The sequence below is a fragment of the Phascolarctos cinereus genome, unplaced genomic scaffold (genome assembly GCF_003287225.1).
Source record: "Phascolarctos cinereus isolate Bilbo 61053 unplaced genomic scaffold, phaCin_HiC Scaffold_4;HRSCAF=312, whole genome shotgun sequence".
Taxonomy (NCBI): domain Eukaryota; kingdom Metazoa; phylum Chordata; class Mammalia; order Diprotodontia; family Phascolarctidae; genus Phascolarctos; species Phascolarctos cinereus.
Genome location: NW_027555847.1, coordinates 394,235,733 through 394,260,449, shown reverse-complemented (window position 1 = coordinate 394,260,449; position 24,717 = coordinate 394,235,733). Strand labels below are relative to the sequence as shown.

At 38.9% G+C, this 24,717-nt stretch overlaps 1 protein-coding gene across 1 annotated transcript in view; it reads left to right on the top strand.

The window, feature by feature from the left end:
- The first annotated feature begins 15,276 nt into the window (after positions 1-15,276).
- TPPP (tubulin polymerization promoting protein) overlaps positions 15,277-24,717 on the top strand; it is a 140,739-nt gene continuing 131,298 nt past the window's right edge. Inside the window, exon 1 of the mRNA XM_020985662.2 lies at positions 15,277-15,420. The gene's annotated coding sequence lies outside the window, so the exon portion shown is untranslated. The remainder of the gene's footprint in view (positions 15,421-24,717) is intronic.

The following is a 24,717-nucleotide window of genomic DNA, read 5'->3' as shown; positions in this document are numbered from 1 at the left end:
GTTCACTTGTCAGTCAAGGAATCTACTGGATTATGAACCATTTAAACCTTCTGACTTAGAAAGTTGTCAGCCCAGCCACTGAAGTCCCTCTGAGAGAACGTTTAGCATCCAGAATCTTCTGACAGGCTTGGAGTAGTTCACTTCAAGTTACCTCCTCTATCCAGGTGACCCCAGAAATACTCTCCTTATGATAATCCCTTCCTATCTTCTGCTCCTTTCCCAAGCTCATTTATAAAAAAAGAGTTGTCCTGGATGACCTCGCTTTGCATCCTTTGAATTATGTTCTCAGGAAACATTGTTGTCAACCATTGCCAAGGAGTTCTACAAATAGTCCAATACTCCAAGATTGCCATGAACTAAGAATCTACTTGTCATCAATGGCATCTGTGTCATCAGCAGTGGGGAAATCTTCACAAAAGTATGAAATACAATGTGGTAGAGTGTAAGCACCTGGAGGGCAGGAACTTTCTATCATATTTTTGTCCTTGCATCCTCAGTACCAGACACAGTGCTTGGCATATACAGTAGGCACTTAATAAGCACTGGTTGAACTAGAGGTAAAAAAATTTATGCATACATTTTCAGACATGGCCAATATATGGGTGGTTTGTTTGATTCTGATTATGCTAACTTATTATAGGGAAGGATGAGGAGGTGGGGGAGATGGTAATGTGGCTGTTTCCCTCACTTTTAGGTGCCAATAAATAGCATTCCAATTCCATTAAACCATGTAACATTAGTTAGATATTACAAAAGAAAAAATTTACTTGAAGATATAGCAATAACAAAAGGACAATTACTACCCCTCCAATACTTTGGGTGCACTTTCTCCCCATCCCACTTCAGAGCAGAGTAGGTTTGCTCTTAGCACTATTTTGAACTAGCATCGTTTCCACAAAGTCCATGTCTCGATGTGACATCACTGCCATATCAATCCTCTTCCCAACTACTGCTGAACTGGGTCCTAAAAGTCATTCCTGAAGGCTATTCTTTGGTCTTCCTCCTGTCTATAATACCAGGATGCTGGGACCTGGATACTAGGACTCTGGGAAGCTAAAAAGTCCAGGAACTCAGATATTCACTCCCCTGACCTTTTGGAACTCATGTCAGAGGTTCCAATTGCCTCACCTAAATTGGGAAAGAAGAAAGAGGCAAAAAGACTGAGGCCTATTTCTACAGGGCCATATGTCCATAGGAGTTAGGCCTTGGGCCTTAAAGCATTGCCTCTCACTGGACACAGTAAGGAAATGAGTCAAACCAAAAGAAAGCAGCCAATGAGCAAGCAGTTGAAAAGAATGAGCCAAGGCCAACCAAGGACTTTTGAAGACACTCTTAGTTTTGTCCATGCGGCCAATGTAAAAGGCTGCTCCTGATAAGATGGTTAGCAAACCTGAAACAGTTAGAGAATGTCTATATTGCTCAAATCTCTCTGAGGTACTTTCATGTCATCACAACTCTCCTGTAGGGAGGCTCCCCAGTCTTCTCCAAGTAGGGAAGTGCAATCAGAAGAACTTCATCCATGTGGGAGTCCCCTATCTCAGAAGCTTTTAGAGAAAATGAACAGAAGAGATAGGGAGGAGGTTCAGAGGACAACAAAGTCAAGCAAGACAGTTTTGGAACTAATATGCTAAATTGAGTATATATGTAAAAAATGAAAGAGGAAGAAAGAAAAAGAAAGAAAGAAAGACTCAAGCAATAAATAAGGAGATTCACAGTTCTATATACAACCCTCCTTTTTTGCTCTCTTTTATGAAACGGTCATGCTTGTTGGTGTTTGTCAACTTCAGGGAAAAAAAACTTAAGGAAGGAAAGGGAAAAGTTGTAAAGGAACTTGCTGGGTATGGGATAGGGTAGGAGAAAAGAACCCAGAAAGAATCAGTCAAGATTAGAAGGACTAGGTTAATAAGTCTACCTGAAAAGAGTCAAAAAAGAAACACTTCAAGATGACTAGAGGGACACAACCATGAAAATCTATTATTAAGATGTGTGCCAAGGCTAGAGAAATTGCTAGTTTAGGGAATTTCTACGGACAGTCCAGAGGGCATGGCTGAATCATCATTTAGGTGACTATAAAAATAAGTTTAGCCCATAGCCAAGAACTATGCCTAAAGCTCAAGCAGAAGAAGGATCCTACCACAATAATGATCTACAGGGACCAAGAGTCCAGAGAGAGACAGAGAGACATGGACAGACAGACAGGGAGAGCCCACCCTGGACCAGGGTAGTGGAAGTAGCCTAAGTTATCAAGAAAGTATAGAAAAAACCTGAGGATTAGGTTAGGTAGGTCCCCTAATGAAGAGAGGAAAGTGCAACTGAGGGGAGGCCCAGGAAAGTGCAAAGTCAAGCTAATCAAGTGATATTAGATTATACCTGTTTCTTATTCTATATAAAATATGTATCCTCAATTTTTTCACATGGTAGTAAAATCATTTGTGTCCCTTAAAATGACCAATGTTATACTGCAAGGGGGACCCAGTGATGGAGGATAATCTCAGAGGTAAAAAAAAAAAAAGACCAAGAATACAAGGGAGGCCAATTATGCTTCATCTTACAGAGGTGATGGCTATAGAAAGCCACCCTTCCATATCATGGCCAAAGACAGTGAGTCTTCTGCTTAGGGATGTCTGGTGTAGGGCAGGATGGGATATTTTATCACTCTTCCCCAATCTCTGTCAGACCTAGCCAACCTGAGGAAACTGGTTCACTCATTTGTATTTTTTGTTTATTTCTCTCCCTTTAACTATTCATGCTGCAGTATTTGAATTAAAAAAAAAAAACTTGGAGAGGAGTGTGGTAATAACACACTGTGGTCATAAATTAGCTCTCATTTAAGGTGCTTTGAATAATGACTTAAAATATATTCCATATTTCACAGTCCCTTAAAGACTTGAAAATGAGTAGTCATAGCTATAATGTGTCTGATGTAATTATACAAGATGAGTTATTTTGAGGCTTGTGACAACCTCAAACAACTAAATAGAAGACTTAATCCCATCGTCTATATTGCTTCCCACGTTTTCTTTTTTATTATTTGATTTTTAATTTATGGAATAAAACAAGCATTACCATAACATAGTATGATTTTTAAAAGATAATGGATTTCCAGGTTTTCTTTCCATTGTTTTTCTTTCTAATTCTGTTTTCGCAGACACACATCACATACCTCCTATCTTCACTTCAAAGCTGAGCCAGTGCTCAGACCAAATCTCCCTCCTCTGACAACCAAATATAAAGCTTCCCCAGGGTGAGCACTTTCCCGACTCAAAGACAGTGCTAATTCCAGCCCAACTGGGAAATTTTTATGAAAAGTATCCATAGGAATCTCTCTAAATTTAAACTTGCAATAACGAGGCTCAAGTCTGAGGCCTGAATGAACAAATAAAACCTTTTCACCTTAGTTTGAACTTTATTAAAATAAATGAGCATTTATTTAATTCCAAGCTCATAGTCCCTGAGGAATGTAGCTTAGTACTACAAATTAATATGAGCACTTTCACCTATGACATAAACAAGCTGAGGTTCTACTTGCATATAAAATCAAACCAGAATGTGACCTGGTAACTGAAAAGATAGGAAATAGGATGTCATCAAGGAACAATAGAAGCCAGGAAGCTTACACTGTGAGCCCAAGGAGCTCTGGGAAAGGAGGCTGGCAAGTAGTCCAAGTCAGGTGCAAGGCATTATATGTCTAACACTAGCTGCTGGGAGTGCCCCGGACCAGCCAGACAGGTACAGCTTCAGAGGTGAGAAAGAGCGATCAGGGAGGCTTTATCAAATATCCCTGGAGACCACTGCAAGCCCTCTCCTATTTCCTATTCACTAGGCAAACCTCACAAGCCGAATCTGTTTTCTCAGGCAGCATCCTGCTGGGGAGTAGGGGTGTGGCTTTTCTGACTGCAGTGGATCTTCAATGAGAACAATTTGCACTACAAATTAGGCAACTAGCACTCTGGTTTATTAATCTGGCTCTTGTGAAAATAGGTAGTGTGTGGTCTTCCAAAGAGGTCCTGGTTTAACTAGGGATAGCAGTGAGGTAGCACAATGGATAGAGTTCTAAATCTGGAGTCCTGGGCCATCACCAGTCATCTTGACTTATTGTCTTGCCACTGGATTCTGACAATTCTAGAGGAGAGAGTGAGGCTGATGATTGTTCACAGCTCTGCCTCACTTGAACCTAATTCATGTGCAAGTCATCACTCATTATGTCATTGGTCCTCTTTGAGAATGAAGGAAAAAGAAGAACAACAACAAATTTGGAGTTAGGAAGACCAGAGTTCAAATCCAGTCTCAGACCTTTACTGCCTGTGTGACCCTGGGCAAGTCACTTAACCTGTATTTGCCTCCATTTCTTCAACTGTAAAATGGAAATAATAATAACAGCACCTACCTCTCAGACTTGTTATGAGGACTAAATGAGATAATATTTGCAGAGTGGGTAGCACAATGCTTTGCACATAGTAGGTGCTATATAAGTGCTATCTATTGTTATTTATCATTATTATTGATATTATTGTTATTTAGTAAGGATAACAGATTATTTTAGGAAAGAGATCACTTCAACTTATATCATAATATCAATAACCACATATATGTCTATAGCTCTTTACTTAAGCTTTAAAAAAAAAACTTTCCTCACAATAAACCCGTGGGACAGAATATAGAGTACAAGTATTATTATCACCACTTACAGAGAAGGAAACTGAGGCTGAAAAGTTAACTGACTTGCCTAGGGGCACATAGAAAGTAGATGTTCTAGCTGGAATCTGATTCAATGACTCTCCATTCTACCAGGCTTTCTTCCATCCCAAATGTTAACACATTAATGTTAATGTGTGAAATACAGAAAGAAACTGTATTATTCTCACTTTCCTAAACTTTCTTGTACAATGGTGAACTTTTGTATGCAATTTCACTATCCATGACTGATTACAAGTAGATGGATCATTTTCTTTGGCCATGACATATTCATAAAGCAATACTAAAAGTAAGGCCTTCATAACACAGTAGAATTGCAAGACCAATTTCCCTTTTGAATATTATGAGATCATAGATGGAACTGGAAGGGACTTCAACCATCAGGTGGTCCAAACATCTCATTTTACAGATGAGGAAACTGAGGCTTACAGAGGTTTAGTGATTTGCCCAATGTCATGCCACCAATGAATGGCAGAGCCCGAATCAAAATTAGAGGCTAACAATAACAATAACTAACATTTATAGAGCACTTACTATGTGCCATGTACTATGCCAAGTGCTTCAAAATTATTATCTTATTTGATTCCAAATATAACTTTAAATTTAATTAAAATTGTAATTGCTGTTGTTAAGTTATGTCTAACTCTTCATGACTACATTTTGGGGTTTTCTTGGCAAAGATACTGGAGTGGTTTGCTATTTCCTTCTCAAGCCTCATTTTATAGATGAGAAACTGAGGTTAAAAACAGTCAAATGACTTGCCCAAGGTCACACGACTAGTAAGTGTCTGAGGAAAGATTTAAACTCATTAAGATGAGTTTTCCTGATTCCAATGCCAGTGTTGTATCTACTGTACCACCTAGCTGCCTTTAAAATTGTAATACAATTCCATAATTCTGAATCTAGTGTTCATCAGTTTTGTAGTTCATTCAAAATCTAGTTTCCCTTCATGCTTTTACTAAAATTAATATTTAAAGTAATCTCTCCTTTTAAGGAAGTAACTTTGCAAACCCAACTTCTTGATTAATCAACATCATTAAAAAACAAACAACGCATTCTTTGTTTTCTTACTCACTGTGGCTCATTTGTCACTTTGAGGGTTAGGGGAGAAGCCTAGCTTTTAAAATATTACTACTTCATAAGACCAGTGAAAAATATTTATTAATCCTAAAGATACTGACAAAATGGCAGCAGTGTGATATAATAAAAAGATTCACTGGATTTGAAGCCAAAAAACTTGGGTTTGATTCCTACTTCTTCTATTACTTTCATGACTTCTGCCCCTTTCAATTCTAAATTCTGGGATTTTATGATACATTTCCTTTCAAAAAAATAAAATAACTATAATTCAAAAGGACTAACCAGAGAAAGCCAGGTGGTAGAGTGCAAGGAACTAAAGACATTCAATACATATATATTTACTACTGTATGTATCACACAGTGTCGGACTGTGGGAGAAATAAGATTATTAAGAACAGGAAAAAATAGACAAATTCCTATGCAATGAAATCTAAATTTCTTATCATGGCATTCAGGAACCTTTGTAATCTTATAACCGAAAGGAAGCTTTCACATCATCCAAACTAGCTTTAATGCCATTACGCCCTCCACAAATGTAAGACCCTATCTCCTTATTACAAATTTTTGCAAAAAAAGGGGGGGAGGAGGTGACAGATAGGGTTAACTGCCTATTAGGTAATATGAAAATCAAGCAAAATTATGAAATGCAAGCAAATTTTCATTAAATGGTGGTCAAAATAGCTTTCACGAATGTGAAAATGTGAAAGAATGTGAAAATGTATCCCATTTAACTTTGGAACTCCCAGCTTGGAGTCAGCTGGCCTGATTAGTGGAGTGGTTAATGCAAACTCATTTGGCTTAATGGCCCACTGTCTGTATCTTGCTCTCCCAGCTATGTTTCTAGTTCATTTACCTTAACCCCTTTCTCCTTCTTCCTCTGTAACTCATAATCAAATCAATACTGCCAATGATACTGGCAAGTGCATGCTCATCATCTTCTCCATGGCTACTCATACTATCCTAGTGACGTCCAAACAAAAACATCCCTCGATGGCCAACAGTCACATATACATGTATGTGTATGAATATATGTATGTATATGTGTGTATGTTTGTGTGTATATGTATATACATATGTGCATTTTTTTTCTTCCTTACATACAATGTAGATTTCTTGAGGGCAGAAATTATCTCACTTTTGGATTTGTGTCCCCAAGGCCCAAAGTACTTCACACACCACTTAATAATAAATGCCTTTTCATTCAATCATTCATTTAAAATTAACCAATGTTTATCCTTGATGTTAGAATTATAAATTTGAACTCTGCTAATTTTCCTTTACAATTATTTGTAGGCCAACTTTTATGTTTAATTTTTAATATTTAACTGATATCTTTTGTTACTACTTTGCCTTCATTTCTGAATACATCCCTAGCAGTCATTCCATATAACAAAGATTTTTTTAGGGGGGTGAAGCAATCAGATTTAAGTGACTTGCCCAGGGTCACACAGCTAGTAAGTGTCAAGTGTCTGAGTCTGAATTTGAACTCAGATCCTCCTGACTCCAGAGCCAATGCTCTTTCCACTGTGCCACCCAGCTGCCCCTCCATGTAACAAAGGTCAAAAAAGAAAGAAGATAAAAAGACATTTTGCTTTAAAAAAAAAGCAATCAATGTAACAACTTCGTATGAGAGTGAAACAAAGCAATATTTCTGATGCTCTTCATACTTCAAGAAAAAAATTACAAACACAATTTTTAAATTGCCATTATGATTCTTGACTTTTTTCCATTATTCTTATTCTCAGTGACCTCCCTGACCTCCTTCAACCCACATTCCTGATTCTCAGCTCTTCTGTATCTCTAGAGAATGAATGAATAATAATAGCTATCTTTTATATGTTGCTTTAAAGTTTGCAAAGCACTTTACAAATGCTATTTCATTTTATCCTCACAACAACACTGAGGGGTAGAAAGCATTATTATCTCCACTTCACAGAAGAGGAAACTGAGGCAGATAGTAGCTGAGGGATTTGCCCAGGGTTACATAGCCAGGAAGTACCTAAGGTGGGATTTAAACCCAGGCCTTCCTGCTTCTAGGCCCAGCCCTCTATGCACTGCTCATTAAGCATTTACTCTGTGACAGGGACTGCACTAAGTTCTGGGGATACAAACAGAAAATAGAGATAGTCCCTGCCCTCAAGAAGCTTACATTCTAACAAAAGGAGACCACAGAAATAAGGAGGTGGGCGGCAGCACTAGGGCTTTTGAGTTCAGAAAGTTACTGGGATAGTGAATGGAACCATAGCAGAGAACAAGGCCACACCCTTTTAGAACAGCCGTGGCAGTATTTATTTGATTGCAGTTGTAGAACTGGAACGTGGTGGGGCAGGGATAGGAGAGCAAGCATGTAGGCGACAGACAGAAGACTGACAAATGCAGTTGAGGTGGGGGGTAAAGGGAAGAGTGATTGGAGACTTCTGAGATGTGCAAAGTCATGTGAGTCACTCACTAAGCCATCCAAGGGGCTCCAGAACAGGAGTTTCAGACTTGAAAGGATATGATTAATTCTACATAGTTGGGACCAGTGGTAAACTTTGATTATTTCTAGTGATGCTTTCCCTCACTGAAATTCTTCTTCCTTTACTTACATTTTACTTGATCCATTTTAGGTCAATTGCCAGTGTTGATACTACATTTTGTGCCTATCTTCTTACTCCCACCATCCTTCTTTTTTTCACTTGTTTACTAAACCTTGGACTTCTTGAAAGTTTTCTTCAAAGTACTTCTCCCTAACCATACAAGATTGCTTTCCTCATGGCAAGATCTGAGACCTTGGAGGAAGTTTAAAACATGGACTCAACAGCCTTCAGGCTAATATGCTAGTAGATATATAAAATCTAAGTAATGTTAATTATTTTATTTATATTAATAATAATTTTTAAGTGATGACTCTGAACTTAGGGCTATATGAGACATAAAGAAAACACAATCCAAGCTTGAGATCTAAATAAAACAGAAGCCTAGAATGAGTCATCTGAGGTAATTAAATATATAAATTTAATTCTCCATACCTTCTTTCTCCTTTCCACTTTCTTTCTTGTTCTTAGGTATTTTGAATTTTCATTACACAATCATGGGCTATAGAGCCAAAAAAAAAAAGACCTTAATCAGGTACCATGCCCTGTCCCCACCCATTTACTTTCACAGATATAGAAACTGAGATTCAGAAAAGTTGAGGAACTTGTCCATTATCAGATAAGTAATAAATAGCAGACTCAGGATTTGAACCCAAGTCCTCTGATTCTAAATCCAATACTCTTTCCACTACTTTGGGAAGAAAGAATACACATTTCATAGCAAAATTAATGGAATAGGTAAATCTTGAGGACTTTTTTCCATAAAGAAAAATAGTAGATTATGGGCCGCAGGAAGAATAAGCAAAATTCATGAGTAAAAAAATTGTGGAGTTAATAAGAGATAAATTCTAAAAATCAGTAGGGTGGCCATAAATTATCATCCTCCAGTTAAAAAAGGAAGAATTCCTTATAGTTTTTTAATGGCAAAAATAAGCTCTGTAGACCCCCTACAATTCTGGGACAGCTTGGATGCCATTTGTGTTTCTGAAGATAGGAAAGGAAAGCATCTAAAAAGGAGATTCTCTCCAAATTCTGACTTTAGCTTATTCCCCATTGCCTTTATACTTTATATATGCTATAGACTTTCACTATATCAGGTCTATAGTGACACTATGTAGATGAGAATTACTTGAACAATTAACCTCCAAGAAGTTGAGTGCCTCATATGCAGGTAGGATAAACTTCCTACAAATTCAGAGCACATATTTGGAATGAGTATAACAATATGTTCATATTATAAGAAACATAAATATAATGGATACTATGCTTGTTTCCACTATATTCATATACATATAGATATATATGTATATATATACACACACACACACACGCATATGTATTACATATGTAGCTAAAGGAATATATACATAGATTAAAAGATATATGGCTACATATGTAAGGGTATATGTATGGTTGCAGTCCAGATGTAAAGATGGCAGGGCGTAGTAATCTATCTTATATGGGATCTATCCCATCATTCTCCAAGAGAGATTGCAATTTCTGCTTTTGGAGGGAGAAGGAAGAGGGGCTTAGCTGGGAGTATGCACCTTCCCTAGCCTATCTCCAAGAAGAGTATTAGGCTAGAATTATATTTATCTGCTATATGGCAACTATTTATAATTTAGGGGTAAGATAAGTTTGGGGGTCTTAGGATCAACCCTTCTTTCCATGGTTGCTGTCAAGGGGAGAGTAGGACTTAGATTATGCTCACTAGCTTTTTATTCCTTCCTACCAAATGCTAGTTACACACACAAAAATATTCTCAAATAGTTAGTATACCTCTTTACCAAAATCAGCAATAGACAGAAGTTAGCAAAGTTATAAAGATTTGGATAGGCCAGAGAATATATAAGAGTAAATGAGCTTCTCTGCTAGGAATGAGATGAGATCTCAACTCAAAGTAGAAGTGGAAACAATCACACCTAGGGGAAGTCAACTCTTAGCAGTCTCCAAGGTTACTTCCCTGCAAACACTAAGCTAAAAGATTTGAGGTTTCCTTGCTTCCCTCCTCCATTCATTAGAATCATCACTCACTCTCTGCTTGCCTTTTGTCCCAGAAGAAGAGATATCCTTGCTTCTCATTAGAGCTAATACCTCTACCTGTACCCTTGATCCTATTCTCTTTTTCCTTCTCTAGAAACTTGCTCCATCATTCATTCCCCCTCTCTCTTTACAGCCTCTTCTCTATTGGATCCTTCCCGTTTATCTGTAAAACATACTCTTGCTCTCCTGAAAAAAAGAAAAAAAGAAAAACTTACCCTGGTCCTTTGAGCACATCCACCTATCATTCTACTTTTCCTCTTCGTTACCAAATTTATTGAAAAGGTCTCAACATGATATGTCTACTTCTTCACTACTCATTCTCTCCTGAGTCATTTGGTTTCTAGCTTTCATTCAAACCAATTAGCTAAGATTATCAATGTCCTTCTAATCACCAAATTCAATGGCTTTTTTCTTAGTACTCATCCTCCATAAAGAATTGGGAATGAATGCTACCCAAAAGACAATGGAAAAGTAAATGCTAAATGTGAACATGACTGAGCAAATTATAAAGAAATACAAGGGAGAATACAAGTAAAGGAATAGATGGGGATGGGGGTGAGAAATGACCTGGACATGTGGCAAGAACACAGGTCAAATGATGGATTGGCTATTTGCTCTACTGGTATCCTCACAATTTCAAGAGAAATCAAGGCTCTAGCAGCATGCTGAGGGACTGCCTAAAGTAAGTTCATAGGAGGACATGACCAAGAATAGGAGGGGATGGGGCAAGGATAGATGGGTCACAATCTACATCTTTGGAGGGAACAGATGACAGACTCATTTGAGTACTAAGTATCCTCCTTGACTTCTCTAGCATTGGACAGTGTTGCCCACTCCTTAACAGATACTCTTTCCTCTCTTGACTTAGAGATTCCATATTCACCCTGTTCTCTTCATACCATTCTAACCTTCCTACTCATACCATTCTTCCTTCCTACTCATACCTCTAGGGTGGCATCTCTATTCTTTCTCTCCAGATACTCTTCTCGTTTAATGATTTCATCAGCTCCCATGTGCTCAATAATCAATTCAATGCAAATAATACCTAGATCTATATATTCAAAATGACCAATAAGAAGTTGGCATTTGGAATTAAATGTCTAGTAGGCATCTCAATCTCAACATATCCAATACAGAACTCATTCTTTTACCTCTAAAACTTGATTTAACTATGCTGGCTTCTTGGCGTTTTCTTTATATACAACACCCCTCTCTCATTGCCATGTTTTTTACCTGTGTCTAGAATATTCTGCCTTCTTTCCCTCCACCTCCATCCCTGGATTTCTTTGTAACATGTGTTAAATGTCACCTTCTGAAGATGGCCTTTACTGAGTCCTGGGGTGTATGGAGTGATCAAGAAGGACTAGCACCTCTGGTGTGAGGACTTGCCTTCTTAGGGCTGTTCTCTTTGGTGTCCACCTGGAACTCAATTCTTACCTGTGACTTCAAGAAGCTATAGCACAAACAATAGTCACACCAGAGTAAAAAACTATTTTGGCAGATTGGATAAACCAGGTTGAGGATAACTGACCGGCCTCAAACCCATCGATGAATTAGGGGGATGTTTACCCCATGCGTGTGAAGACCTCCCTCAGCAGAATGGGCAAATGAGAACAATTTGCTCCAACTGCTATGAAATTGGCTGAAACAGATACTGTGGAGCACTTAGAGCCTGGTTAGACATTGAAGACACCAAGGTCATCCATGGCATCCTGGGCCATCATCAGTCATCTTCATTTTTGTCTTGTCACTGGACTTCAATGACTCTGGAAGAGAAAGTGAGGCTGATGACTTTATGCAACTCTGCCTCACTCAAATCCATTTCATTAATAAGTCAAGGCATTACCCTGTGATGTCACTGGTCTCTTCAAAAATGAAGGATGAATAATAGTGCCATCCCTCTAAGATTACTGTCTATTCACTTTGTATATGTATTTTGTACATACGTAATTATTTATATGGGTCTTCTCTACTAGAATTTAAGTTCTGTAAGGGCTAGACTGTTGGATATTTTTGTTTTTGTTTTTGCCTTTCTCTGTATGCTTAGTACTTAGCAGAGCCAGGCACATAGTAAAGAGGCATGATTAATTATAGACCTCTTACTGTGAGTCTTCCCTAAAGGCCTACCTTTCTCATCTCTCTGTTTCTTCCTCTCTTATTCTCTGTGCCTTTGTCTTTCTATGTCTCTTTCTCTGTGTCTCTGTCTCTTTGTGTGTCTGTCTCTGTATCTCTGTCTGTCTGTCTGTCTCTTTCTCTCTCAGCAATGTCATTCACTCCTATGGTTTAAAGTACTGTCTTTAAGCAAATAAATCCCAAATCTGTATCTCCTGTCCTGGCTTCTCTTTTGAGCTCCAGTTGCCTATAAGTGAGCTTTATTTGGATGTCCCTCCAACACTGAAAAATCAACCAAAACCAAGCTTATCATGTTTCTCTCACACAGTCTTCTGCTTCTGATTTGTTGAATCTTATCTGTGGCATCACTAGCTTCTGGGTTCAAAATATTCAGTTTATCTTTGGCCTTTCCCTCTCCCTCTCTTTTTATATCCAGTCAGTTTTTTAAAAATCCCTGTTTATTCTTTTATTCTACCTATTTCTTCTTCTTTATTCTGAATGCAAACATCCAGTATAGGCCCTTTTTATTACCCACCTAATAGCCTTCTAATATATCTTCCCACTTCCACTATCTCTTCCCTCTAATCTTTCATACTGCTATGACAATTTCCCTTATACAAAGACCTATTCGTTTCAGCCTTATGCTGAAAAATCCTTATTGTCTAATAAGTAAAGTTTATATGCTTTTGTTTGCCTTCTAGGCCTTTTATCATCTCTGGCTTTTCTTATTTTCCAACTTTATCCAATATTACTTCCCTCCATATACTCTATGCCCCAGCCAAACTACCTCACCCCAAAATATACCATGTCCTTTCTAGTTCCACACCTTTGTACATGCTATCCCCTATGTCTGTTATGCTCTCTATCTCCCTTTTTATCTATTTACTACCCATCCTTAAAAGACCAATTCAAATGTCTCCTCCAGAAGTCTTCTCAGAATAGCCATCAGAAAGACATTTCTCCTCAGTCTTCACAGAGTGCTTTGTTTTGTATCTCTCTTGTGAACTAATCATGTAACTTGGCATGTTCTACTTTTGTGCCATGCCCCTACTAGACTCTAAACTCCATGAATGTAAGGACTGCTTTACCTAACTGTATTTCCTCTGGTGCTTAGCTTAGTATAGTACCTTCTCAGCACACAGGAGATACCTATTCCTTGAATAATTGAATAAGTATAGGATTCCATCTATGATAAGAAGAGGGGGGGAATGACAAAAACAATAACAGCATGAATACAGAAGCAAATTTCATAGAGCTGCTTTCAGACCTCTAGCAATGGAATAGAAAATTTAAAAGAAGAATTGAGATCCTGAGTTTAGTTAAAATGTTATTAAGACAGAGTCAGAGGGGCTGGACTTCAGAGCTGTAGCGCTTGGAATAAGGATAGGTAAGTGGGAGGAAAAAAACAAAAATAAAAAACTTGCTGTCTGGGTTTGGAGAATGCTAAACATACTGTAGACTACTTGCCACTACTTGTTATCTAGACCTTAAAAATAGAATAAAGAGGCCATAAGTTAGTGAGTAGAGGGAGGACTATGATGGTAAAGGCAGCTTTCTTCTTTATCTCATCATATGCTGCTGGGTAAGTTTTTCTTGGGGTTGGTAGAGGCTAAGTTGTTGGAAAGGGCACTTCCAGCTGTCTCCTGCATTTTATAACAAAGACCACTGTCAGAGGCAGGGTTCCAAAGCCCCTTCTGATAAACTGAAGCATCTTTATTTTAGTATTCTCAAGGATAATTCAGATGGAGGAGGGCTGCGTTGTTGGAGAAACAGAGAGACACAGACACCCTCAGCAAAGTGCCTGGCACGTAGCAGGCTATTAATGGGGAGTCGGGGGAGAGGGGAAGAGAAGAGGAAGGGAATAAGCATTTATTATAGCTCATATTATGTGTCAGGCACTGTGCTAAGCTATATACAAATACTATCTCATTTGATCTGCACAGCAACCCTGAGAGGTAGGTACTGTTATTATCTCCATTTTACAGCGGAAGAAACGGAGGCAAGCAGAGGTTGTGACTTGCCCAGCGTCACACAGCTAGAAAGCCTGCTGATTTGACGTTGAAAAGAGACAATTAGAGATGGAGGTCTTTTTTCCTTTTCTGTTGCTGTCAGAGGACAGTAAAGCGGGAGAAGAAACTAAGTCGTATCTAGAAAGCTGTAAAAACTGACGAGTTCAGCCAGAGAGAAACACTGATTTCTTAAGCTGTATGCTCCCAACGAAGGCTTGTGAGTGTGTGTGTGTGTGTGTGTGTGTGTGTGTGTGTGTGTGTGTGAATGCGTGCGAAGCTTCCCCTGTAGCCCATCAGAGCTCAATATGGCTAAATCTTTCCTACTCCACCCCTATCCGAAGCCTCCCCATTATCAAGCCCCTCTCCTTCCAAATCTGCATCTAGAAGTCTGTCCCACATGATGCACACGGAAATTTTTTTTTTCCCACGCTGCCTGTTGCAGAAAGGCTGCCTGCCCTTCAACCCTGCACACCTGAGAGAGGCCTGGGGGAATGAAGCGTCCCTAGACCTGCCAGCACAGTAACATGCCAGACCGGCCCCAGTCCTCCACCCGGGCCATTTAAGGGAGAGGCAGCGGCCTTTGCAGCTCGACTCCGGGGGGCTGCAGAGATCTCGCTTTCACTCCCCCTGCAGAGCCTGAGCAGGGAAGGGGGCGGGGCGGGGAGACATTTCGCTCAATGAGGAAAGTGGGTGGGGGACCGAGGCTGTGGCCAGAGGCCAATGGGCGAGGGGGGGCGGGACGTTGGCGGTGTTGAGGCGGGGCTCGAGCCCCGGTGGTGGCGGCTGGGCCACTGGGCAGAGTCGGGGAGCTGCAGCCTGGTCTGGTCTGGGGTGTCGGGTGGCTCCAGAGGACTAGGAGGAGGAGGAGGAGGCGCCGCTGCTCCTGTAGCTGCTTTCCCCCTTGGGTAAGTGGGCACGGCGCGGCCCTCGAGGGCGGCGGCAGGTCCGGCCCGAGGTTGCGTCTCCTCGACTGGGAACGTCCGGTTGGGGGGACGAGACGGGGTGCTGTTTAGAGAGCTCCAAGGTTCTATCTCCAGGTGTCCCCTCCTGGGGGTGCCCCCCCTTCATGCACCGTGCATGCACACCTCGCACCCGCTCCCGACCGAGCACCGCCTGCACCCTTCGCCTTGGCACCTGCGCCAGCTCGAGGATGGTGCATTGGCCAACCCTGCTGACTGAGCTGAGGCTGCGTATTTGCGGGGGGAAGATGTGCCACGGGGTCCCTGTTACCGCAGGCAAGGAGATTGGGGTGAAGTGGGTGAAGTGTTGATGAGCGAGGTCTTTTTCTGGAGCATCGGCCGCCAAGATGGGCCTGAACACTGCACCTGAACCCGTCTGTGCTCCGAGAGCACCTTCAGTCCCCAAGGGGCTCGAGTACCCAGAACTAGGAGCGATGGCATTATCGCCCATCACCCTTAAGGCTGAGGCGCCTTATCTAAAGAAGCTGCAGCTTCCTTGGAGCAGCTTGACGGATGCAGTCTTGGAAGGTCCAGATGCTGGGGTTCTACATATCCTTTCTTCTCTTCCTCACCTCCCCCACTCCTCAACCTGACAGAGACCCTGTTTCATCCTTCAAATAGGGCCCCAGCCAGGCTTTCCTTCTTGAGCCAGAAAAGGTGGTGGTGTAGACCGGGAGATTAGGACAGCTAAAGGCTCCTGAGCTGGAGATTGGGGGTGAGGGCGAGCACAGATTGAAGGGGGTGTGTGGATGGACTGACAGTGGGTACTCTGGTGTTCCCTGTATGGCCAGGGGAAGGGATTAGGGATGTTTGGAGTGAGAGAACTTGAGGGAATTCACGGTTCCTTCGGGCCTAGCCGTCTATTCTTGGGGAATTAAATAATTAAAAATCAAATGAAGCTCCATCCCTTTAGGCCTTCTAATCCTTTCTGGGTCTTTCTTCCCATCTTTATGCAAATGCAATTCAGTCTTGGTGTAGGCACTTCCCTTTATTGTCCCTATCTCATGAAATAATTCTGCTCATAAAAATCCTTCGGTAGCTGCTTATAATGGATAAGCAATAAAAGCGTTTTCTCCCATTCCAGGCTATATTCCAAAGTTAAAACATAACTGTCAATCAATTAGCAAAAGTTGATTGCTCTTCCTCTAAGAGACAGATGCTAGGTCGAGTTAAATAGCCTAAGGATTTGAGAGCCTAAAGTTCTTCTGAATGACAAAAATGGGTCATTTTGTGTCCTTGTGGCCTCGGGATGAATGGGGATCTTTTGGCCTATTTTGTGAAGGTTCACTTTGTGAAAAGAGACTTTCCACAAGCTTCAATGAATTTGCTCTAGAGCAAACTGTTTTCCCTTCCCACACCAGAATTATTATTCACAGTGTTGATGGAATCGATTTTATCATATGCAAATCACTAAGTTTTCCGCTGAAGAAGTCTTTGATTTATCTCAACTTATTGTTTCCACATAAATCTGTGAGCAAAATTCAGTGTGTGCTACCCAAGAAAATTTTTTTACAGGACTTCCAAAACAAAGAGTAAAATTTGAGCATTTCTATGTCATTAAAAAGCTTCTCTCTTATACTGAAAACTGATGATTAAAAAAAAAGAGGCTAAGAATTCTGCATCTTCATTTACATTTTAAGCCTTTAAAATCTGGTCAAAGTACACTATTACATAACTGTTATGTTTGCATTTGCTTCTATTTTAATTGTCTTTTTGGTATACATTTTTTGTGGTTAAAGGTATTTCAAAATAAGTTACAGCTGACATTCAGTCATTTAACATTTTCCCAGTGCCTAATTTGTCCAAGGCACTGTGCTAAGTGAGCACCATGGGGATGCAAAGAAAAATAACACGAGCCCTATCTTCAAAGAGCTTGTAATATAGTGGAGAAAGAAGATCTGTACAGAGATAACTGTAAGGTGCCGCAGTGTGAGAAAGATGCCATAAGAGGAGATCTGGGGAGGGAGAAATCACACCCAGCCGATTGTGTGGATGGGGAATAAGGAAAGGCAACATAGAATCTCAGATCACGGATCATGGAATACTTGGTGTTTGACTAGAGTCTTGAAAGAAGGGCAGGATTTCAACAGGCAGTAATGAGAAGGAATGCCATGAATTCATTAAAGGATATAAATTTTATCTGACATGTGGTTTGTTGGTGATCCACCACTCTGACTGCTAATAACGCAATGAATGATGCACCACTTTTGTCTTCTTAAAACCTGTGGATTTTTCTGTGCACATTTCTCAAACATTAAATTACCAAATATTCATTGGAAGCTAGTCTGTGTTATCCAAAGAAATAATATTGATTTCATTTTTGTTTCTTCCTCTGTCGAAAGATAAAGACCTCCTTGAATGCTTTGTATATTTTCCCCCTTTTCTTTTTGTTTTCAGGAAGGCTTTACTGCAGTAGCCACATAAGCCGCATAGGTGCAGGTTTTCCTACATGCTGTGGCTATGTACTGTCTTCTATCGCCTTAGAGCAGACAACACCCTTCAGTGGAAGAGGCAATTAAAATGGAGAGCATCTTCAGGGCAGAGACTGTGGGACTTAACAATTATACCTAATCATAGCCAATGATTTTGATGTGTGACATGATGTCGTTCCCAAAAGGATCAGACACAGAAGATTTCATTTAGTCTATTCCAGATAGATTGAAGCATAGGTCTGGAGGGCAGGCAGTATTGTTGCATCTTGATATGTTTAATTTGTGCCTTCACTCCCATAAACACTTCATCCCCCAAATCCTGGACGTTGTTATATTTATAGAGAAAATTATACAAGTGTATAATTATATATAAATTATATACATTTTATATAAATGTACATTTTTGTATATTGAAAATCACTGTTTAACTGTACCCGATAATAAATGATCCTGGACAGCTTTCATTTACTATATTAACTGGAGGTATTACTGGGGAAGCTACATTGTTTTTATAACAGCCCCAGCAAATTGGTCATGTAAAATTGGCAAGGCAACACTAGCCACCTGTGTCACCACCAGGGAGTGCCACCAATCAGAGGAAACAAGGCCCATTGAGAAAGCTTGCCTTAAGGAATTCTTTAATGGGACCTCTGAGCATCACTTGAGATGTATTTAAGTAGGGGAAAGGGTTCGTTTAGAAGATGATCAAACTAGGAGAGGCAATTAAATTCAGTTTCGATTCAGTTTTATTAGAGGTTCTAATGTGTTACAAAGAATGATGCGGATATAGAGATGGAAATTCAAGGAGATACAAAGATGATACAAAGATGAAAAATTTAAAAATCCCTGCCTGCAAGGAACTTGCATCTCAGGGGGATAAAACATATGCATAGATAAGTAAGTAACAAGTAATTTGAGGAGGGGAATAGCTCCAATGGGGGGGTGGGATGACACAAAGGGAGCTTAGAAAAAGTTTACAGAGGAGGTGATTAAAGAGCTAAACTTTGAAAGGTATGGTACAATTTTAAGAGACTGCTACTATATTTGGAGTCAGGAGAAGTGGGTTCTGGACCCAACTCTGCTGCTTTTTAAAATTTATGTCATCTTAAACAAGTTATTCAGTTTTTCTGAGACTCACTTTCTCACCCACAAAATGAAGAAGTTAGCCTGAATGATGTCTAAAGTCTCTTCCAGCTTTGACATTCTATGATTATAGAATCAGAAACAATAAAAAGATGTTTATATGTATCTTTAGTCAGAGATTGTGAAAGTAATTTATTCTTGGGATAGTTTTGTTTTTTTTCTTTTTGACAACCAAAAACCAAATCTGTTATTTTAAAAAGAATTGTTCTAAGCATATAACAATTTGTCCATTTCTAGAGTTATATAACAGGCTAACTGATTTCTTGGTTTCTATGTAAAATATTTCTTTCTTTCAAATGATTTCACATCCAATCCACTAAACTTTTACTGTACTAGGTACTTAAATTGTGCTAGCTTTTGGGCATACAAAGACAAAAGGAAGAACAATCCTTGCCCTCTAGGAGTTCCATTCTACTCCTATAATAAAATCATTCAAAAGATATCTGAGTACCTGGTTTCCTTGTTCTTAAGAAGCTGATAATCTAGTTGAGGAGAAAAGAGAAACACATTGGAAAAAAATAGCAATTCAAGATAGTATGTCCCAGATACTGAGACAGGTACTTATAATAGGAGTTTGGAACAGGTAAAGAACATGGAAATCAATTTCCTTAGACTTTTTTTTTGAGGCAGTTGGGGTTAAGTGACATTCCTAGGGTCACACAACTAGTAAATATCGGAGACCAGACTGAGAGTTGGGTCATCTTGACTCCAGGGCTGGTGCTCTGTCCACTGCACCACTTAGCTGCCCCAGTTTCCTTAGATTTTAGTGACTATATTACTCATGGGCTCTATCTTAGCTTCTAAAATTGATAACCATGACTGATATCATAAATTATAGACTGATATTTAATTTTTAAATGCTCAGATAGGACCTTTCTTTTGAGCAAGAATATAACATACTTCAATATAATGAACATGGGGGGGAGGATAGAAAGGGGGAAGAAAATTTAGTTTTTACTATTCTATATATTCTGTTCTTGCCTAATGGCTATATAGCCTAAGCCTCTCTTTTTACCATTGGACATTCTGATACAAGATATCATAGTAAATTTTGATTTAAAAAAAAAAAGATGGAGAAGGACTGAGTCAAATCTTTTTGCAAGCTTCATAGGAAAATGTTGGATGGCCTTTCTTCCATGATTTCTTATTTTGTTATTTAGGTGAATCTATGATTTCATCAATTTTATTTACTCTCCCCTCCAAACTCTCATCATATGTGAATGTTATCTGTGTTTTCTCTAATACTTCATAAAGAATATACCCAATGTACTAGAGGCCTTTTTTTCACTCTTTTAATGTCTCTTTATGGATAGGGACTGTATTTCATATTTCTTTATGTCCCTTAGTTTACCAGGCATGTAGCTTTGAGTATCTAGTCAATAAATATCTTGTTAAAAGTTCATTTTAAAGGAACAAATAATACTTTGTATAGAGGACTTCATACTAGAAAAATAAAAAGATCTTTTTCCATATCTTCTCCTTTGTTCTCATTTGTTCCCATGAATTTAATTATTATATCTACAGAGATGATTCCCAACTCTGTATGTTCAGTAGAGTTCAACCAAGGTTCTATAGTCAGCACTTAAGGTGAAAGTCTAAAATGCCATTCAAAATCCCTTAAGCTGTATACATATACAACAGCATAATTAGTATCTTTTTAAACTGTTGTAGCTGGAACTACATTGTGGAGGGGTTTTTGCATATATATTTATTAATTCTGAACTTAAAAAATAAAACAAGCATTCCATAACATAGAATAGGAAAAAAAATGATTGTACATGAAACTGCAACTCTTATTATGTACAGCTTGCTATTCCTTTTAAATATATAACAAAGTTATCATGTAACTTTCTTTTTTTCTCTTTTTTCTTCCCTTCTCCCACCCCACCCTAGAGATGGCTATCATTAGACACAAATATATGTACATGTATATATATATATATATATGTGTGTGTGTGTGTGTGTGTGTGTGTGTGTGTGTGTATGCATGTATGTATACATGCATGTATAAAATTATTCTATACATACTTCTGTTTATCAGTTCTTTCTCTGGATGAAGACAGCAACTTCCTTTATAGGTCCTTTGTAGTTAATGTGGATATTTTCTAACAATCAAATGATTTAGTCATTAAAAGTTGCTCTTAAAACAATATTGCTGTTACTGTCTACAATGTTCTCTTGGTTTTGTTCATTTCATTCTTCATTATTTCGTGCAAGTCTATCCATGTTTTTCTAAAATCATGGAGCTCATCATTTCTCATAACACAGTAGTATTCCATCACAGTCATGTACCACAACTTGTGGTCTTTCTAAAAGAAAATTATCTGTATCAGAGAGTGAATAGACTTGAATGGTTACTATGGTAACACTTCCATTCAAATCTTATTTTTCACTTTACTCAGGAAAGTTATTGATCTAGCGAAAGGCATGACTAGGACCTCTACTCATACAGAAGTAAAAAAAAGTAGGTAAAGATTTATCTGGCTAGAAAACTGATAGTTATGGAGAAAACGCTTTTAAAAGAGCTTTACATAAGAGAGATTAATATTAGAGAGTGACCATACAACCATGTAATTCTGTTTTTTTTTCTTGCTTCATCAAGGTGAAGGAAAATACAAAGAGGTCAAAGGAGACACCACTAGGTGCCTCCCAGTTGACCTGGAACTCTAAAATTGGCCAATCAAAGCTGTCCTTTCTTGTCTCTGACAGAGTAAACAGAGGGAATAGTCTCTGTGGCTATGATGAAGAGGAGATTCTAGAATTTAGCAAGTGGTGAGATTTGGCAAGATACTTGCACTATGTGAGCTATGGTGGAACTGAGAACCATTGAGGGAACAGAAATTCACCCAATTCTCCCAACTCAAATCCCTATGTTTTCATTGAATGGTGGGAAACACCTGTATTTATTTATTGTATTTTTCTTAATTTTTTTTTATATTAAATTTGGTCATTAAATCTGTGGATGATATAAGCTAAATAGTCCCAATCTCTCTCCTGAGGAAATAATTCCACTTTCCAATTATCTGATGGACATTTCCACTTGTATATCCTGGCAGCATATGCAATTCAACATATCCAAAGCCAAATTAATTATCTTCCCTAAATTCCTGCTCCTCCTCTAAATTTCCTTGTTTCTCTTTGGGCAACACCACCTTCCCAGTTAGCCACATTTGAAATCTGGGGGCTATCTATGTCTCTTTCCTCTTTCTCTCACTTTCCACATGCAACTGTTCACCAAGTCCAATCAATTCTTCCCTCAAAATATCTCTTGCATCTAGCCCTTTCTCTTTGCTATGCCAAATACTCTAGTTCAGATGCTCATCATCTAGTGACTTCCTAACTACCCTAACTCCAGTCTTTCTCCCTCTTTAATTCTTCATTTGAACAGCTGTCAAAAAAATCTTTCAAGTCTGACCATGTTGCTATCTTTCCCAAAAATCTTCCTATTGTCTTTGGCTTCCTATTGCCCCTACAATAAAATAGGCTCCTTACTCTAGCATTTTAGGCAGTTTACAATCTGACTGCAGCCTTTTTTCCTAGCTTTATTTCACATTGCTTCCTTCCACACACTCAATATTCCAGGCAATTTACGCTATTATCAATTCCCTAATCTCAGTTTACTACCTTCTGCCTCTATGTATTCGCACTGGTCATCCCTTACGCCTGAAATGCATTCTCTCTTCATGCTATGTTAAAATCCTTCTCCTTCAAAGATCAGCTTACATGCTATCTTTTCCAAGAAACTTTTCATGGTCTCTGCCCAGGCAATAATATTCTCCCCATCCTTGGATTGTTCTAGAGCATTATATCTGGATTTCTCCTTTTTCTCTACCATGCTCTTCCTTATGTTATACTATTAATTTGTCTTATTTCATGTAGCTTCCTAAGGAGAGGGGCAGCATTTCTTTTCATCTTTATATCCCAGAATTTAGCATGGTAGTGCACACTTGCATATAGTAGGCATTTTTTTTAGGCAATTGGGGTTAAGTGACTTGCCCAGGATCACACAGCTAGTAAGTATAGTAGGCATTTTGAAGAATTAAATTGAACAACATATTGAATTTCACACATTTTATTGATGTGTCATAACTATCTCTATGATATCTAACTTCTAGGTTTGGTTCTTAGGATGATTCAACTAAACTATCCCCTCCCTCTGCCCCAAGACTAACTGATGTATTTTGTTGTTGTTATTAGTCATGGTGGTGGTGCTTTCTAGAGGCAGCTAGATGGCAAAGTGGATAGAGTACTGGGCCTGGAGTTGGGAAGACCTAATTTCAAATCCTGCCTCAGACCCTTTCTAGCTGTGTGACCCTGGAAAAGTCACTTAACTATTGTCTTCCTCAGTTTCCTCATTTATAAGATGGAGGTGATAATAGTACCTCCTTCCCAGGATTGTTGTGAGGATAAAATTAAATTATATTTGTAAAATATTTCATAAACCTAAAGATATTATATTAATGCTAGATATTATATAATACAATATAATAAACATTTATTAAGTACCTACTATATGCCAGACACAAACACGGCAAAGAACTACCATCCCTTCCCTCAAGGAGTTTATAATCTAATTAGGAGAAGACCACCCATAAAAGAGAGTTGAAAAGGGAGGGTGGGGCATGATGATGGTGGAGTAGACTCCTGGGAGTATAGGTGGTAGGAAAGGAAGAGTTGGCTGGGCTTCTGAACCCTCTTTATGTGGAAGCTTTGGGAAGAGTTTTTTGCTTCCCTGCTCCCTCCAGCTCTACAATCAGAGGGATAAAGGCTACAGAACGTACTGACCAGATGTGAATTATCAAAACTCATGAGGATTTCTATGATGATGAGTTTCCTGGTGAGAAACTTTTCCCCTGGGAGCAAGATGATGGCATTATTATCATCTTTGATATCATTTCAGTTAGTATGTAATCATTTTTGCTCTGTAAGCTCCCTCCCTTTTCTGATGTTTAAAAACACACTTAGCTCTAGTCATAATTTCTGACAAAGTTACTCATTGGAATGTACCTTCTTTACTAATTGAGGCATTAATATGTACATATATGGTATATATAAACAACAATACCTCCCTTTTCACAGTTCACTTACGTATCATAACACACACACACACACACACACACACACACACAGAGCAGAGGTTTCCTTCTAGAAGGAAACAAAAATTGAGTTTTAGGAGCCAAACACATATTATACTATCAGTATAATTTTTTTCTCAAGAGAGCACTTTGGGTCCTCACTCCAAACCTACTAACGTTTCTTTTAGGCAGCTTAGTAAGCTGAGTTAGTTTCTTAACCCATAGTGAGTTAGAAATAGCAAATAAGAAACTGGATACTATTAGAGACAGACAAGCTGAGAGACTTAAAGCACAAGAGAAATTCAAAATCAATAACTGTCTGGGATCACTTAATATGGGGACAAACAGTCTTGTACACCTTAATGCACTGAAAGTATGATTTATTAATAGCATCTAACTCAACTGCTCCTTACTCCATGATACCTTCCCTGATTTATCTTACTCTTTCTGGGAGTGATACCTTCTACATCAAGTCCTATAACATTTAGTGTATACTGCTCATGTGGCACATATCACATTGTTAGTATTATCATCATTATTGATATGTGTGTGTGTGTGTGTGTGTGTGTATGGTGTGTGTTATTTTCTCTACT